This window comes from Urocitellus parryii, chromosome 13 (assembly GCF_045843805.1).
Source record: "Urocitellus parryii isolate mUroPar1 chromosome 13, mUroPar1.hap1, whole genome shotgun sequence".
NCBI classification, from domain to species: domain Eukaryota; kingdom Metazoa; phylum Chordata; class Mammalia; order Rodentia; family Sciuridae; genus Urocitellus; species Urocitellus parryii.
In genome coordinates, this window is record NC_135543.1 from 55309551 (window position 1) to 55328565 (window position 19015).

Genomic DNA, 19015 nt, shown 5'->3' on the forward strand with positions numbered 1-19015 from the left:
TTCTGATGAGAAGTTTATAGTCATTCTTACTGTTCTTCTGTATATGACTGTTTTTCCCTTTCTGCTAGTTTAATATTTTCTCTTTATCTCAATTTTTATCAAGTACTTATTATATGCCTGCCTCTGTTTTGTGTGTGTATGTGAGAGAGAGAGAGAGAGAGAGGGAGAGAGAGAGAGAGAGAGAGAGAGAGAGAGAGAGAGAGCGCTTTTTTGGAGTTCATTTAGTTTCTTGAATCTGTGATCTATGGTTTTCAATAAACTTGGAAAAAATTCAGCCACTGTTTCTTTAGATCAGTGTTCTCTCCCTCACCGCACGCACTCCCATCCCAGGACTCTAGTAATATGTATGGAGTCCCATCCCAGGACTCCAGTAATATATATGTTAGATCACTTGATGTTGTCCCAGAGGGCACAGGGGTTCTGTTCAAGTTTTTCAGTTTTTCCCCCTTTATTTGTTTCAGTTTGGGTGGTTTTTAATATTGTTTTGTCTTCAAATTTTTTTGGTCTCTTGTTTTGTAGCCAGTAAATATGCTGACAATGCATCTAGTAAATTCTTTATTTCAGATGTCTTTCTCATTTACAGAAAATTTCATGTATTATAGTTTTCACTTATCCTCCCAAATCTTTTTTTTTTTAATTCTCAAGTAATTGAGCATATTTGTGAATGCTCTTTAATGTACTTGTGTGTATTTTCCTCCATGCTTTCATTTCTAAGTCTGTTTCTGTGTCTCATTCTCTTGTTTCTTTACATGTATAGTAATTTTTGATTGTTAGACCTGTCATTTTGGCATTGTTTGGTACAAGGCAAGTAGAAAGTTTTGTTGTCTTTCATTGTAAGTTTTCTTAGGGAAGTTCTAGAGTAACCTTTAGTTAAGAGTTGATTTAGTTGTACAAAAGTGGAAGACATTTGGAGTTGTGACCTAAAGGTTAAGGCTGTCAACACAGACTTTCTAGTCTAACTGCTCAAAATTCAGACCACTCCCTGCCTTTTAGAAGCTCTGAGAATTGTTTAACTTTGAGATCCTCATTTGTATTTTGCCCAGCTTTGTGAAATTGACCCTGCACATGTAGGATTTAATGTTCCACAACAAACTCAAGAAAACCCTATGTGGATTTCTAGAGCTCTTTGTCTACCTAGCTCCGTCCCCTCTGGTACTTCTAGAAAATCCCATCTGCCTGAGCCTCCCTGAACTCTGTTCTCCTTAAGTCAGTGAGACCCAGTGTTCTTGGAGTTCCTACTGCACTGCCAGTCTGGTGGGGCATGCAGGCAAAAGCCTGCGATAAGAAGCTATAGGACTCAATCATTCCCTTTCTCTCTGGGATCACAGCTTGCACTTCTCTGTCTAATCTCTGTAAACAGTGTTTGGTAGAGTTGCTCCAGTTTTCTAGTTAATTATGGTGGAAATGCTAATCCTATACTAGTTAATCCATCATGGCCAGAAATAGTTTCCATTTTTATGAATATTCGGATTGTTTTCTCCTAGACATTAAGATAGCCAATGAGACCTTCTTTGGTAGTCAGAAAGAAGCAGTTTTGAGGGAGGGATGGAAGAGACTCCAAGGCCATTTATTGTGTGTGGGATCAGTTCAAGCTGAGATTAGAACTATGGTAGGGGCATCCCAGAAAGGAAGAGAGTGGGACAACTGGGAGATAAGGGGTGATAGGTGGCTCCTGCTCTTTCCGGGCACTCTTTCTCAAATCATTTTTCATAGATCAGGGATATCCTGTACAGTCACACTCTTCCAAAGCAATTTCCAGGCTGGAAAACTTCATATCTCTTATTTCATGTGTGGAAGCTCATTTTCTTTCTCCTTTGAAAACCCATAGCACTTTATTTCTTTAATCTTTTCCTTCTGCATGAGAGTTACCATTTGTGACTTCCAAAACCAGGCACTCTGTTAAGGGATTTGCATTCATAATTCATTTAATGTTCACCATGACCCCATAATGCAGGTACTAGAATGATCTTTTCTTTTATTCAGGAGGAAAGTAAAATTTAGGGAGATTATGAAATTAGCCCAAGATCACACAGCTTGGCAGTGACAAAGCCAGAATTAGAACCTCTGCCTTTTTCATTTCATGCTCTGTATTCCAGTATCAGGTTATATTTCACCTCTTTACTCTTTGCTGCCTTTTTACTATCCTGATTTCTGAGCTTATCTAACCAGTTTTTTAATTGATTACAAGAGGAAACTTGTACTGCACATTTTGTGTCTTCATAGCATCCAGCAGAGAGCCCTTCTTTGCCCATAACCAGTTGGGAGGAAGAAAAAGAGGAAGAGATATTGTCTCCTTTATTACTTATTTTGGAAGAGAAAGAGCCCTAACCTCTTGGAATTAACTTGCTATCAAAATACTTTCTTATCTAGAGGATTAGCATTCCAATGAAACCTTGTTTTACTTATGTTATTCCCCACAAATCATAGTTACTGGAGTCACCTGATAGAAAATCTCTATCCATCCATAGAACAACAGATGGCAATAAGGAAAAAAATCATTTTAATTTAGTTATAAATTGTACATACCTTGTTGTTGCTAGGTAGGATCCTAGGATTTGGGTAATGTGTTCTATGATACTTGTTCCTTTTAGTTGTACCTATAAATCATCTTCTCTTACAAGATTGGTTTTTATGTTTTCTGTGGCAAATGTTTATTAACAGACATCAGCAGTGTTGAGACAATTAGCAACTGTTAGATAAATTTTATTAAAGTAAGATGTATGGGTTGAAATAATGATAGAAATAGCACAACAAGACCTTGTGATGTAATTTGAAGTTATCTTTCTATCTATTAACAAAATAGAGTAGAGGGTGCCATCCATAAGGCTGTCAATAACTGGGGCAGTAAAGCAATTCTACAGATAGCTGGCCGGTACATTAACATTCCCAGGAGAAGATGTCAGAGCTTTTGGGACCTTACAAGAGTGCTTATATTAGATTCAGAAACAAAAACTCGCCTGCTGGACAGCCTTTCCACCCTCAATCACTCCTCCTACTTCCCCTGGGTCAAATGTGCGTGTGCCTTTAAGCCACATCTGATAACCCTCTGTAGTTAAACTCACAAGCTCCAGGTGGACTGGTATTTGTCAGGCCAGAGGCTAAATGTAAGGTGAGGAAGCCTGCCTGCTGGAAGCTGTTAAAGAACTTCTTTAGAATCTTTCATTATTCAATTAAAAAATCCCTCCAGCATTTGGGCAGCTAAGTGAGAGGAGAGGAGGGAGGAGGGAGGAGGGAGAAGGGCTTTGGGGAGGAACATTTTCCCAGTCTCTGAATTGTTTAATTCAGAAAAACATAAAAAGATTATCAGTTCTGTTTGTGTGTGGGGGAGGGGGGTGGGATGGAGCCCAGTGCCTCAGGCTAGGCAAGTGCTCTGTCACTGGGCTCTACCCTAGCTACAGTTACTTCTGTTTTTATTTGACCACTGTTCTCTGTTCTTCAGGGAATCACTTTCATTGGCCAAAACCTATAGAATGTTCAGTTTCTATACATATGGGAAATCTTTTGGATTTTGGAACTAAAATAACTACATTCAGAGTAAGCAACCTTAAATTTTTAGTTTTCATTATTAACATTTGCAAAAGATCTGCAGTAGAATAGTTCTTGTCCTATCTAAAAAGTGAGAACTAAGATAGGTTAGAGAGGAAAATAAGAGAAACATGTAGATTTCTGTTTCTCAATTAGAGCAAGAGAGCTCCTTAGATGCAGGAGGGAGTTATGATCACATGATCTTTTGAGGTTTGGGATCCTTTCTTTCTGGGCAAGATGATAAAATGAACAAATATCCACTGAGGTCGATTTCTTCCACATAGTAGATTAATGAACAGTCATCAGGAATTGATTTGTAGTTCCTAGTGGCCCAAACTGAATTTGGGCAATAATGTGAAAACTAAATGCTTTGTTTCAGTTCCTTGAGGTCATCCTGTCTCCCAGCATGCCGTTATGTTATAGTAAACATTAGCAGTTGGATCAGAAGAACCACAAGGGAACATATGTTTTTATCCTTCTTGTCTGGGTAATGCTCTTTAAAAAAAATCAATGAGTCCCACTGCTGCCAAGCACTTCAGGACAACAGAGAAAAGATGTTGCGTTGTTTTAACAGAAGCAGGCTCAAGATTTTATGTACACTCTAAACCAAGTTAAGATTTTTTCAGCGAATTAATTAATATTAAATATTCTACCCAATACTCATGATGTGGGAAGTTCCTTTGTTCATTAATCTTAAAAATATGGTTGAACAGGATGAGTCTACAGAACATGCAGTCTCATTTATTGCAATTGTTTTTTGAGAGCTCCAATTTACTTTAAAATTTTATTACATTGAATTTTCCCTGGGATTCTTCTTTATAGAAGAAAGTCTTATTCATTCTCTAATCCAAGTGAATGAGTATACTTTATCTAGAGCGCTTGGGACCAGAAGTGTTTCAAATTTGGGAATTCACTGTTTCATATTTTTGGAATTTTGACATAGATTTTATTGACTGGGCATTCCTAATCTGAAAATCCAAAATTGGGAATAGAGATTTGAGTGATGCCCAAAATGTTTTGGATTTTGGAACATTTCAGATTTGGGATTTTTATATTATAGATGTTTAATCTCTATTTCAGGCTTAACTATGTGTAGAGCATTGTGCTTGATTTTGTTAGAAATTACACAGTTAGGGCTGGGGATGTGGCTCAAGCGGTAGCACGCTCGCCTAGCCCAGGTTCAATCCTCAGCACCACATACAAACAAAAGATGTTGTGTCCACTGAAAACTAAAAAATAAATATTAAAATTCTCTCTCTCTCTCTCTTAAAAAAAAAAAAGAAATTACACATTTAGCTGGGCACAGTGGTGCACATCTTTAATCACAGTGGCTTGGGAGGCTGAGGCAGAAGGATCATGAGTTCAAAGCCAGTCTCAGCAATTTAGTGAGGCCCTAAGCAACTCCACTAGACCCTGTCTCTAAATAAAATATAAAAAAAAGGGCTGGGGATGTGGCTTAGTGGTTAAGTGCTCCTGGGTTCAATTCCTGGTATCAAAAAAACAACAACAAAACAAAATGAAATTACACATTTATCCATTCATCTCTTAACAAATATTTATTTTATGTTAATAGATGCCACGAACAGTTCTTTTCAGTGTAACAAATGAGGTTTCTACCTCACTTATAGCATAGGTGCTCCTGGGGAAATCAGACAATATACAGGCAAACAGGTGTATGCATAATATCATTTTGGAGAGGAACTATATTAACTTTTTTATCCAGCTACTAAGGTCTAATAACTGGGAAGTTGAATACCACTATGTAATGATAACACAATCCAACTTTTTTTGTAGTGCTGGGAATTGAACCCAGAACCTTGCTCATGCTAAGCACATGCTCTACCACTGATCTAGCTAGTACTTAAGGTCAAGTGTGGGGTCTTATAGTCATTCTTCACAGCTCTCACAGTAGCTGTATTTGTCCTATATATTCAGATGAAAAAATTGAGGCCTTTAAGAGAGTGTGAGTATTTCTGAAGTCCCAGAACTAGCCAGTGGGAAACCTTTTTCTCTTCTTCCCCATGAAACTGGGGGTTGAACCCAGGAACTCGGGAATGCTAGGCAAGCACTTTAGCACTGAGCTAACCCCAGCCTGGAGAGGCTTTTTCTAGTCAAACCCGGTCTTCTGACCAGAATTCACATTGTTTCTGTTTGTATTATTGCTTGATATCTATTGGCTTAATCACACAAATTCTTTCCTATTTCGCATTATAAATCTTTCAAGAATAGAAAAATTTAGCTGAGTGCAGGTGCAAACCTGTAATCCCAGTGGCTCTGGACAGAAGGATCACAAGTTTAAGGCCAGCCTCAGGAATTTAGTGAGGCCCTCAGCAATTTAGCAAGACCCTGTCTCAAAATTTAAAAAAAAAGAAGAGGGCTGGGTATATAGCTCAGTGGTAAAGCATTCTTGGTTCAATCCCCAGTAATAAAAAAAAAAAAAAAAAAGGAAAAAAGAAAAATTTTAAGTCACAGCAGATCCAGTTTTTGCTTTTGCTTTTTAAAGTGCTTTAATAATGCCTCAGGTCTACTTAGTGGAAAATAGAAGAAAGAGGAAAACTGCTTATAAAACTTGGCCTCACACACTGCATGGGTTTTCATAAGTCTCCAGGCTGATTACACTGTGCAGCCTTCCTTAGGAAATGGATGGAAGTTTGAGCTGAGACACAAACAGGAAGGCTCAGAGGCAGCATTTGTCCCTCAGGCAGGCACCACCTCTTTAAATAGCTATGTGCACTGGGAATTAGTTCTTCACTTAGACTTGCAACTACTGCCCTTTGTTTCTGGCCCTGCAGGGCTGGAGGTGGCCAGCACTGTCCTGCTGGAGGCTGGGACAGCTCTCAGCGGGTGTGGGGCAGTGAAGGCTGGCTGGAGATGGCCTCCCAGCCTGTAGGCCATGAGGAGACACCTTAGCAGAGATGTTTTGTGCTTTTCCCTTAAGAATATCATCCCCAAGACTTTTAACCTGCTAAAAGGTAAGGTTCCAAGCATTTCCTAGATCAATAACTTGGGCGACAGACTTCTTTCTGCAGACTGGTTCTTTATTTTACTTAAAAGAGAAGTGAAAACCACAAATGGTTGTTATAGCTTTTGTTGTTGCTGTTGCTGTTGTTGTTGTTATAGCTTTTTTAAAAAATTATTTTTAGGTGGATCTTGTAGTTTTATTAGTAGATACAGGCACATCATGTTACATGATGGTAAACTGTGTGTTTTTTTTTAACCTTTAAAAGCAGATTTTTGTTATGATATGGATGTGAGTTTCTAAAGCTCAAATCAAGTAGAAAAGCAGATAAATCCTGATTTGAAAAGACTAGTTAAACTGAGATCTTAATAGATGCCTTAAAATGAATGGTTTAAAAACATCTTTTGATTCCAGTTCCTGTTTTTATGTTAGAGGGCTTAAACTATCTAATCCAATCTTTCCAAATAACTATCTAATTTTAGTAACATCTACTGAAGTAAGCTGTATTACGCAATCCGGTTACTCCACTCTTTCCATGGAATGAATGCAATTTTCTGGTCAGGCTTTTAAGTCTTTTTATTTTCAGCTCTCTTACAAAGGGGACCAGCCAGAAGTGGCTGTTGCCCTGTCCTGCAGAGGACAGGTGAGTGGGGAAGAGGTCTCATTCTGTGCTGCTCTGCAGGAAAGAGTAATTAGTGTGACCTGCATTTGTCCCATTTCTTCTGATCTTTTCTTGGCTTCAACCTGTTCCTCCCTTATGTACCTTCTTCCAGATTCATTGGCACCTGTGTACTCCTGACGGAGGGCGTACTTAATTAGTCTCCACTTTGAGAAACATGAATTCATTCTCTCCTCAGAAAGGCTTCCATGGATTTACAAACCTTTCATGTTTAATTTTCAGAGCATTGTCATCCTCAGGGCTCCTTGTCAATGACTTTCTATTTGTCTTTTGTTTCTCTTCTGGGTCTTGTCTGTTGTACTTGGGAGGAAAGGAGAAGTTTTGAGAGAGGTGGTATTGCTGTTGATTTGAGTTTCATTTCCTTTAAATCAGATTTGAATCCTATGCTTCAGAGTGTTATGAATTTTTTTATATATGTAGTATTATCTTTATATTTTCAAAGCTGTGTTTATGGTTTTTTATTGTCTTAAAATTGTTTTACTTATATATTCTATAATCAAAAAGTAAAGTCTACGCTGACTCCATGAAGCCTTCTTTTTAGAGTTTAGTAAGGAAGTGTACCTTGATGAAAGTGTTTGGTGTATGGAAGACAGGGAAGTATTTTTTTTTTTTCCAAGTTCTACCTCGGATTTCAGGAGGTGTAAATGAAACCAGCCAAGGTCTGTGGTAGGGTATACATTTTCAGCATGATGCATGTCCACGATGTGACATTAGCTGGATGTGCTTATTTGTGAAAATAGTCATTTAACATGTGCTTTGATGATTGTTACTAATTGGGGTGACTTTTTTAAACTTTAAATTTCCTAAATAATAGCAAATTTGCATTATATTTAGAGCTTGTTTTGAAGTTTGACATTTCCACTGTTTCTTTTAATAATCCCCACAGTTCTGCATATAATGGCTCCTCCCACTACTGCCTGCTTTGTCCATGGGTCTGTCTTTTATAGACAGAATTTTTAAAGTCCCTTGTTAAACTCCAAGCCAGGTGTTTAATTGAATAGCAGATGAGTTAATCAAAACCAAGTTTAATATGATAAGACTTATATTTAGATTGGAAAATATAAAGGACTTTATTTTTATGTTCAAACAAACCAAAGGGAAAAAAATATCAGTTGGAAAACAGAATAACACTTTTCTGCTTGCTTAGGTAGCTAAGGAATTCTGAAGACCCTGGGCACAATAATGCAAGGGTCTGTTAGCCAAGGTTCTGCCTGAATTAAAAAAAGAATAACAATAACAAAATAGCCTTGGAGATGAGCTAAAAGGAAATCAATGTCTCTTGATAATGAGTATGACAAAGCGAACTCAAGATTTACAGGAAGGCCTCCTGCTGACTCCAGTGGAGTGAGCTTAGGAATGTGTTTTAATGCCTGTTTTAAACCCCAGAGTGGTGTTTTGAGTCAGTCCTGCTGACGTAAACATAGACTGTGCCTGGATATATTCCAAAAGTAGAGGGTGAAAACAGTTCAAGCAAGATGTACAGTGTTATTACAGTCCAGGCACGGAGCAGCAATTTACCACTGTCTTGGGAGACAGAGGAGAGCAGCCACTGTGCTGTCTGTCCCCCGGTAGAGTAGCTTGATGATAAGACTGGACATAGATGGGAGATTGCACCAAGAACATTCACCCTAGCACTTATCTAAACCCATGGAAGGTTTGAGAAAAAGGGAATTGTTTCTTAGCAATACAAAAGCCTGCAGAGTATTTACTAGTTCAAATAAGCCATTGAGAGGAATGTTTGAGCAACTTAAGAACTGATTAGATGGATACTCATTGTTAGGTGACTTTAGTGACAAATAAGTGATAGGTTTCCAAAGCTCATTTACCAAACAAACTTTGGGAAGTAAGCAGAGTAAATAGGCCCGGTCTCTGTTAGCTATGAAGATAAGCATGAACAATTCTCCATTCTCCAGATATATTTGATTAAATGAATACAAAGTTTTAAACTTTTCCCTTTCTCTTATGACTATACATGGGAAAACTGGGATCAAACAGGTCCCAGCTTGACTGAAGAGCATACTAGTTTAGAATCCAAGAATCCAACTTAGTGCCATGCAGAAGTCACTATTTGGGACAGGAATGGTCCATCTATTTTGCTTTGAAAGACAGCTGGAAGGCATAGTATTTCAGTTATTTGTGTACCAAAGTGATATTTGACTATCTGAATCTTCCAAATTAAGTAGACAATAATGGAGAGGCCTTTTCCTTGCTTTTCATCCTGTTCCACAATGTGGAGATCTACTTCCCAATAGAGTTTCAGTAAACTTGGAAGGAGGGCTAGAGATGTGGCAGCTCTAACCACATGGCACTCCTGCCTACCCAATGTAATGTGGAGAGAACCCACAGTAACTTTATGAATATTCCAGTGGGTTACTTTGTAGGAGATAAAATGAAGATAGACACTCACTGATGACTTCATGTTGAAAGAGTCTTTTATAATAATAACAGTACATTGTACCTTGTCTTTCATTTTATGCTTTGTCAACCATGAATTATTTAGTAGGTATGGATCTTATTGTGTATTTTGTTAAAAAATATTATGGGGTTTAATCATATGATCCATCCCTGGAAACTTAAAAAAAAAGACAACAACCCTAAAATAATCTATTTTGTTTAATTAGGTCAGTTTATGGCTATCTTTTACCAATAAGAATTTCCAATCCTCTCAAAACTGCTTTCTAATCCATGGAATAGAAGAAAGCAGAAATCAGCTTGGGCAAACCTATCCTGGAATTTTTTGAGAAATGGTGTAATTTCCAAATTGTAAGAAGTGCCTAAGGCATAAAAACATGGTGTGACTAGAAATCTAGGTTTTTGTGACAGTGATAGGAGTGGCATTGTAGCTAAGAATGCTGGGGTGAGAAGGAAACTTGGTACAGGAGTTTTTAAACTTGACTTTTGGGAAGTGCTGGAGCTAGGACTTGCAGGGAGGGTGGAAGGAGGAAAAAACCTAAGAAGCCTCTAGACCTCCATGTCTAGTTTCCCCAGAACTGTTCTGTACCTCTCTGATTTTGTTTGTGTTTTTGGTTCTGGGAATGGAACCCAGGACCTCACACATGCTAGTCAACCCTTCAGTCCATTTTTTTTTTGGGGGGGGGAGGAGTTGGGTACTGGGGATTGAACTCAGGGGGCCTCAACCACTGAGCCACATCCCCAGGCCTATTTTGTATTTTATTTAGAGACAGGGTCTCATGGAGTTGCTTAGTGCCTCGCTTTTACTGAAGCTGCTTTGAACTGTGATCCTCCTGCCTCAGCCTCCTGAGCTGCTGGGATTACAGGCATGCCCACCACCTTCCCCCATCAGTCCATTTTTAATTTCTTCTCTAACTAGTCTTTTGAAGGAGAATATAATCTCTAGTCCTCTTTCCCACTAACATGTGAATCTTGGGCTATGTGTGTGTGTGTGTTTGTGTGTATGTATGTAGGGGTCTGTTGTGAGATAAAGGAAAGGAACTACAGTTTGAGAAGGAATGTATTACAGAGAATGACTGGATGTTCTTAAGCCTTAAGTGGATTCACTGAGTGTTTTCCATAATCTGCTTACTTAGTGTTTACTGAAGATTTGCCTTTTGGGGTTGTTACTTGACCACTTTGGATTTGTCAGCTGATCTGTCTGTTAAAGGTCAATTCAAATTCCACCCCACCCCTTTCCCCCAAGCACTCTCTTGCTACCCCTCCCACTAGTATTTTCTCCAAAAGTCTAAGGACCTTGTTGTCAATATCTTTCCTTTAATATTTATACACTCCCTATGCAGCAAGGTGACTCTTCTTTTAAAATGCATTCTTTTGTCTCCTTGGCTAGCCTATAGACCCCCATTGAACCACTGAATACAGAACTTTTTTTTTTTTTCCCTCAGTAACATTCCCCTCTCCCACATACTACCTAAGAGCTGACTTTTAGTCAGCTTTCCCTGACTGCCCAGTTTTGCTTGTCCCAGGACCTCTCTGCCTGCAGTGTGTCATGTTTGCACCATCTCTGCCCTTCAGGATAACCGCCCATCCTTCTTGTTGAGATCCTGAACCTTTTTAGGAAATACTTTTCCTCCTTCTTTTGAATTCTTAAAACATTCTTAGCTCTTAACACTTACTGTGTTCTACTTTATGTGAGCCTAGATGGTATCATGGTTGCGTGCTCTGGGAATGGACAGCCTGTAGGCAAATCATAGCTGTACTCCTTACCAATGGTGTTATCATGAACAGATAAAATAGGTCAAGCATCTTTATTCTGAAAATCCAAAATCTGAAACATTCCAGTATCCAAAACTTCTTGAGCATCAATGTGACGCTGCAAGTGGAAAAAAACTACACCCGATCTCATGTCAAGGTCACAGCTAAAATGCAGGTGCTCTGAAAATATTGTATAGCATTACCTTTAGGCTGTGAGTTAATGGTATATATGAAACATAAGCAAATTTGATGTTTATGCTTGAGTCTCATCTCCAAGATCTCTCATATGTATATGCAAATATTTTAGAATCCTAAAAGAAAAATCCAAAACACTTCTGGTCCCAAGTGTTTCAGATAAAGGACAGTAAATCTGTATGAATATTGTAATTAAAATACTTGCTTAAAGCTTAATTTAATTTATATGCCCATGGTATCATGCTCATTTGCATTTTGCTTTGTGTAGTTTGACAAAAGAAATGGTAAAAAGATTTTTCCCTTTTATAAAATATAATCCTTATTCCTTGAAAACATGATTGTCTCTCATGTGTTTAACTTTTGACATTTATCATGAAAACTGGCAGTGTTTAGCTTATCTGACTTAGACCTTGGTATTTATTGAAGGCCTACTAAAAATCTTGCCTTAGGCTAGTTGTAGATGTTAAAAAGAATAAAGTAAAATCTCTGTACTCACAAACTTATTTGGAGATATAATGCACAGTAAATAAAGTAGTAATTTAAGACGTACTATAAGGAAGTTCTGTACTCAGTTAATTACTAGTCAGTGGTGTAGAAAACTAGGTACAATGAGGACCTCATCGGATTAATTCTTTTTTTTTTTTTTTTTTTTTTGGTACCAGGGATTGAACCCAGGGAGCTTAACCACTGAGCCACATCCCCAGCTTTTTTTTTTTTTTTTTTTTTTAATTTAGAAACAGGTTCTCACTGAATTGCTAAATGCCTAGTTAATCTGCTGAGGCTGGCTTTGAACTCGTGGTCCTTCTGCCTCAGCCTCCTGAGTTGCTAGGGACTACAGGTGTGGCTAGGTTAATTCTTAATTGTTACAAACCTATTACAATCATCTTCACCAGCTATCAATTCCAGAAGTTTTAGAGACCAAAGGATACAACCTCAAATTAGCTAACAATCACCAATTAGCTAACAATAATATATTGTATAGAGTATTTCTTCTTTGAAAGTACTCTATATTATATAGTGGACATAAATATATCTGAAGAAGAGGATTATGATAACTTACATATCATTTAGTTCTGATGACAGCCTTACATTATTTTAGATTAGTCCATCACTAAATGGTATATCTGTGATTCAGTTCTAAACATCTGTAATATCTCATGCCCAGGAATTCCTGTTTAGCAACCTTCTTGTGGGATCCATGATGAGATAATTATGGATGAGTTTTAGTATATTTTATTGAAGTTGAAGACAGAGATGAGTGTGAAAAGGTAAGCTAAGGCAGATTGTGCAAGAACATTTATACAAGCTAACATGCTTGGAACATTCTCTCAGCAATCAGGGAAGCCTCATCACATGATTGTTAATAATAGGAGAGTTATTATTACAGTTAGGAGGGAGGTGGGTTCTGGACCAGAAGAGTTTCAAGTGAAGAATATCCAGGAGGGGCAATTTGATGTCCTAAAGAGTCAGAGCCCAAGTGTGCTCAGGCCCACAATTTGGGAATTCTCAGCCTGTAAATGACTTCATGGGAATAGATAAGGTCATGGGGAGGGCCTGAGGTTTCTGCAAATAGAAAGATAATGAAAGAAAATGAAGTGGGAAAATGCCAAGAGAGCCATAATTTTGAGGTTGACTCTCCTAAGCATTGTTCAGATCTGGGTGGCCACACTAGGGGATCTAATTGGATATGGATGTCTTCCAAGCAGCAACATGATTACCAGTCACTCTTTAGGATGGTTTCCTCAAACAGCAACTAAGCCATTAGCACTTGATTCTCACCGGTACCACTCCCATGAGTCTCCACACTTGGGAGGGGCTTGCCCTCTACAAATCAACTAAGCACTCCCAGTCTAGAGATGGGGATAACTCTTCCATAAATCACTGTTTAATTAGACAGGTCAGCTTTTCTTTGGGACTTCTTTTTCTAAAGTTGGCACATTACATTTCTAGTTTTAAAGTAAATTAGTGCAGTGATGAAATCATATGAAATGACTGACAGTCCCTTAATGAGCTTTCAGATTTCTTGTGAAAAGTCTTGAAAAGTTTACTGGCAGCTTCCTATGTCCTCAAAATGCTTGAGTTCTCTGATTCTGTGGTGGTGCCCTCTTTCAGTAATGAGCAAAGAAACTGTACTGCCCATCCCTAAGCAGCTTTTTGGCTGTGGTCACTTCCTGAAAAGCAAAAGGACTGCAAGTAGCCTGCCTGAAAATATCCAAGACCTGACAAAGTCCTGGCTCTGAGGCTGTGTGAGTTTGAATCTTAGCTTTTCTTCCTATCCAGCAATGCCTCTTCAGGCCAGTGTCAAACTCTCTTTAAAACTTTGTTTCCTCTTCTATAAAAGAAACTACAAAAGTCCCTATAGGATTTCTCATACAATTGTTGAGGATGTTCAGCAGGTATATTACCCAATCTAGGGAACTAGGGAAGGTTACAGATATTACTGAACATCAAAGCATCTTGACTAGAGTCTATTCCTTCCTTTTGTTCTGTTTTCAATACCTTTGTGAATGTAGAACTATCTGGAAATATTTTTATGAGACTTTCTTGAATATATTGCAGTCCCTAGCTAGATGATACTATGAATAACAGATTTTCTGTTATTTGGGAATGTTGGGCTATCAATACAGTTCATTCTAATGGATCTGGGAGACTGTACATTGTCAGGCTATCCCTTTCTCCCTTCCTCTTACAGAATCTCACATTTTAAGCAGAGTACTGGCCTGACTCTGCTGCTTAAGCAGGAGTCAGAACACCTGAAGACAGATATTCTGCTATTTTTATTTCTTTTGTTCCCCAGATTAGGTTGGAAAGAATACTTGCCTGAGTATTGTACCAGTCTGTATTGTCTGTGATATAGAATCACAAAGGCATACCAGCCTATCTTTTTTTTTAGGATATTATAAATATCAATTTAGTTTGGTTCCAGGTATTCTTGCACTGTATTTAAAAGCAATCCTGCATAATGTTACCTGCAAAATTACCCCAAATTGCAATATTAAGATAGATATTAAAGTTCTCCAAAATAAGTAGTGGTGTCCTTCTTGGACTACTGATGAGGGTTATGAAATTTACATGATTTAAGAAATGAATAATAGTGCTGGCAAAATAGTCAGTTTCAGGAATTGCATATGTTTGTCACATTTCTTTGGGGAGAACAAGTTAGCAGGAAGCTTCATCATTGCATCTATTTGGTTTTCTCCTGCTAAATATGAGCACTGTGTTTATATTCTAGGCTCTCAATTTTGTTTTCATCGGGATTCTTTAAAGTTTACTCCCAAGTACAGTTTTCCACAGTCTCCTAAAAAGCATTTTTATGAAGACTGTCTGCCCTGGTTCTAGGGTGGAGGTCAATTTCAATTAATTGCCAGTCTTATGGACAGAAGAAATGTCTGTCTGTTCTTGTGGAGCGTTTTAAACATCTTCTCCATTGTTAGGAGGTAATTGTACAGATCTACTCCTCAAGAGTTGCAGAGGCCTCAGACAATTCTTTATGGCTCCAAAATTACCCTGACCTATGTGTGTCTTTCTAACAAAGTTCTGGCAGGAATCCAATCATCCAGCTACAAAAATAAATAGAAGAGAATGCAAAATGTCACTAACATTCAATCTCAGGGTCTTTAGCTATGTAAGAGAGATCACCATGAACTGGGATGGCTTGGGAAACTGCAGCAAATACATGGCCGCAATAAGACACTGAAAAAGAGAGGTGAGCAGAAAGGGTCACACCCTTTCCAAGTGGCAGAGCAGGCATGCTGAGCCCACACATGGCGTGGCAGCATGTCTCACCTCTCAGGTAGGGCCATGGACTTCAGTAGGCCCACATACTTTCACGAAGGGCTGCCTCTGTTGAACCCGGGCCATCCCAATTCTAAATCAGAGCTTAGGGAAGATCAGTGACAAGGCCAGATGGCTGGCCAGAATCAGCAGGTTGTATGCAGAAGCCAGACCACCAGGCTGCTGCTTCTGGGTAGAATTTGACCTTAACTGAACATTCACTTATAGCACATAAGCAATGGAGGCTGAGAAAAATCAATCAGTCTTGTAATGTACGTGAATTTCACAGTCACAGAATGTAATTTTATTTATTTCCTGTAATAAAATTTATATTCTAATTCTGAGTCCACATTTTGGACAGATTGCAGAAAAACTTAATCTAGTCACAGCCGAAAGCCAATAAGTTCCATCCAATTTAGTGCTTTTGAAATTGCTTCTGGGTAAAATTCATATTAACAATTTCCCCCCCTTCATCCTCCTCCTTCCTCTCTCCTTTTTGTTGCTTGAAGTCATTGCTTTCATATGGGCAGCCAGGAGGACATCCTCCAGGACCCTTTGCTGACTTTACCGAGTCCTGACCCAGTGGAATTGGATATAGTTCCCCTGGGTTAGAAGCTGGTGTCTGGGACCAGGAGCTTGGCACCTGCCCCATTCCTTGTTCTCAGATGAGCCTTTAGCCTCCTCTGGTTTCTGATAGACACTGTCACAACCCCTGCCATCTGGACCCTTATCTCCAGCCAGGTGTATCTCTCTGATTGAGAATCAATCAATCTCTGACTCCTCTTAGTTAAAATGAACATCCCCTTAGGCAATTCAGGGAACTCCTGACCCCATTAAGCTTAGCTTTGGCTGCCATCCCTACTCATTCTTCTTGCTTCTGTGACAACTTGGGATATGTCTCCAAGGTGTGTCCCTTCATCACAAAAGAAGGGAGGTAGGCTCCTTGTCTTTCCATATCCTCCTGAACTTTATGGGGACTCTCTGGAAGACCCCAGTTCTCACCCCATACATCTGGCTTTATTCTGGGAGTGGGGCACTGAGAGCATGACCTCTGATTTCTCAGAGTGATCTTTTGCTCTCCATTTTTTCCCCTTGTCTTCAGATTGGAGTGGTGTGGTGTAAAAACTTGTTTTGCCAGTTCATGTCTCTTCTCAAAACTTTTTGTCTCTCATTTGAACTGGAGCCAAGAATTTGGAGTGGTTGCTGTTGTGTGTTTTGTTTTTTTCTCCTAGCACCTGTCCCTGAGGCAAGTGGTAAATGTCTCCTATCTCTTGGAATGTGGATTCAGGGAAGAGGGAAGGAGAGAAAGGAGTTACTCAAGTCTGACAACATCCTGCCCTGTCATCCTAGCACAGAGCCTCCAGATATGACCCACCATCCAGGACCAGAGCGATTCCTCACTTCCTTAAATTCCAGCCATTTTTAGGACCTTGTTCCTCTTTCTAGGCAAGGACTGCTGCTAAGCACCTCTGTTATGGGTTTGGAGCAGGATACCTTCTTTTCAGGGTTGAGAGCATTAGTTTTTAGGGTGAAAGAGTCTTCACTGTTTTTTCTTTTTTTGGTACTGGGAATTGAACCCAGGGATGCTTAATCACTGAGCCATATCCCCAGCCCTTTTAAAAAATGTTTTATTTAGAGACAGGGTCTCACTGAGTTTCTTAGGGCCTCACTGAGTTGTTGAGGCTGGCTTTGAACTTGCAATACTCCTGCCTCAGCTTCCACGCTGCGGGATTACAGGAGTGTGCCACCATACTCGGCATGTTCATCACTGTTTTTTTTTTTTTTTAATATTTATTTTTTTGTTAGACCCGATACCTTTATTTTGTTTATTTATTTATTTTTATGTGGTGTTGAGGATCGAGCCCAGGGCCTCGCACATGCTAGGCGAGCGCTCTACCGCTGAGCCACAACCCCAGTCCTCATTACTGTTTTTTAACATGTTGAAGATTCCAACTGAATACTCTCCCCAACCACCATTTTTTTTTCTCTTTATTGAGACATAGTGTCACTATGTTGCCCATTGGCTTTCAACTCCTGGGCTCAAGTGATCCTTCCGTCTCAGCCTTCTGAGTAACTGGGTCGGCAGGCATGCTCACCATGTCAATCTTCATTTTAAAATGTTTTCCTAAGACTGATTAAAGCATCAATGAAGGATTGCTTGAGACATATAGGTATTTATATATACCAATGGCCCTCTGACTATGTGGGTTCCTCATCCTGGATCAATGAACCTGAGGTTAAAAATATTCAGAAAAAAAAATTGCACACTTACTACATAGGCACAGACTTTTTTGTCATTTTTTCTCTTAACAATATACTAGAACAACTATCACATAGCAGTTACTTTGTATTAGGTATTATAAGTAATCTAGAAATGATTTAAAGTATATAAGGAGGGACGTTCTTTGCAAATACTATTCTATTTAGTATAGGAGACTTGAGCAACTCTGGAATTTTGGTATCAACAGGAGGTCCTGGAGTCATTCCCTCACTGTGGACATCTGAGGATGACACTCTTTGTGTGTTTGTGTGTGTATCATTGGATTAATTATATATAACATTTACATACACCTTGCATATCCACACACACACACACACATACCTACTACACACAGTGTGTGTGCATACACATTTCTCTAATTTCTGGTTGGATCTTTTTAGGAGCTGGCTCTTCAGTTATGGTGCTTACTATCTTGTATGTTTCTTAGGTTGTTTTCTTCCTCAAATCTGGGAAATCTACCAGTGATATTACATTTAAATTGCAAAAGGGAGTTAGAGGGTTTCAGGCAAAGTGCCTCTGAGACCAAAGTGACTGCTTCTCTCCTTGACTATCCTGGCCCTTACCTGCTTGCCTTTTCTCCTGGAGATCCAGTAGAGGCTTCTGGGTTCTAAATTTTCCCCAGCTGGGCTTCTAATGGCTTCTTTATGCCTTTGCCTCAGGCATTCAGCTTGTTGTTCTTTTATCTTTAAAGCTAGCCCTACTTACCAAACCCCTTGAGGTTCTTTACTTCCTACAGTTTGCCTGCAGAAATGAACACAGGCTCATCTAGGCTGTAATTTTGCAACCCTTTTAGACAAATCCAGACAATTTCTGTCTTAAGGGCATTTACTTTTGACCCCAGGAAATAATGAATTGCTAAATGAGTCCAAAGTGTCCATATTAGACTGCTCCCTGTGCCCTCCAGTGCACTTTTCACTCTCCTTTGGTTCTGGGCTCTGGCCAGGGCTCATCCACAGGCCTCCTCTTGCCCTCTGGTTCCTTGTTGAGTCTAGCCAGGAGACCAGAGGGTGGAGTGAAAGTGAGACTGGGTGTTTTTACCCCCACCCTCCCTCCATAAAAAGAACCTCTTCCCAGGACACCCAAGACCAGCTTTTTACTTGACCCTCTCCTATTCCTCCCCTTCTCACTGGGAAGTTCTTTGATTCTGATGACTCTGTCCCTCTGGTCTTCTGAACTAGGGCTGTGTTGCCTCATCCTTCCAATTGCTACCCTTAAGTTACTTAATTTTTTATTGTTGGCTTCTGCTCATGCTGATCACCATTTGAAAAGAGCTAAATAGCCTCCTACTAAATTCTCCTCCCAGCTTTAAGTCCATTGTCTACTTGCTCCCAGGACCCCAATCATGTCCATGCAGTTCTAGATACTTAGACCACAGGCACTTTTGGGTGCTGTTTGTTACTAGAGGTATGTCTGAACTGGAGAACAGTAGTCCTTG

At 39.3% G+C, this 19015-nt stretch overlaps 1 protein-coding gene across 3 annotated transcripts in view; it reads left to right on the forward strand.

Annotated features, from left to right (window-relative positions):
* The window catches only part of Arhgap28 (Rho GTPase activating protein 28), a 180271-nt gene that overhangs the window by 50482 nt on the left and 110774 nt on the right, over positions 1 to 19015 (forward strand). Inside the window, exon 1 of one of the 3 annotated variants that reach the window (XM_026408882.2) lies at positions 6317 to 6497. The exons of the other annotated variants lie outside the window; for them this stretch is intronic. The gene's annotated coding sequence lies outside the window, so the exon portion shown is untranslated. Of the gene's footprint in view, positions 1 to 6316; positions 6498 to 19015 lie in introns of those variants that run through there. 3 annotated transcript variants of the gene reach the window in all.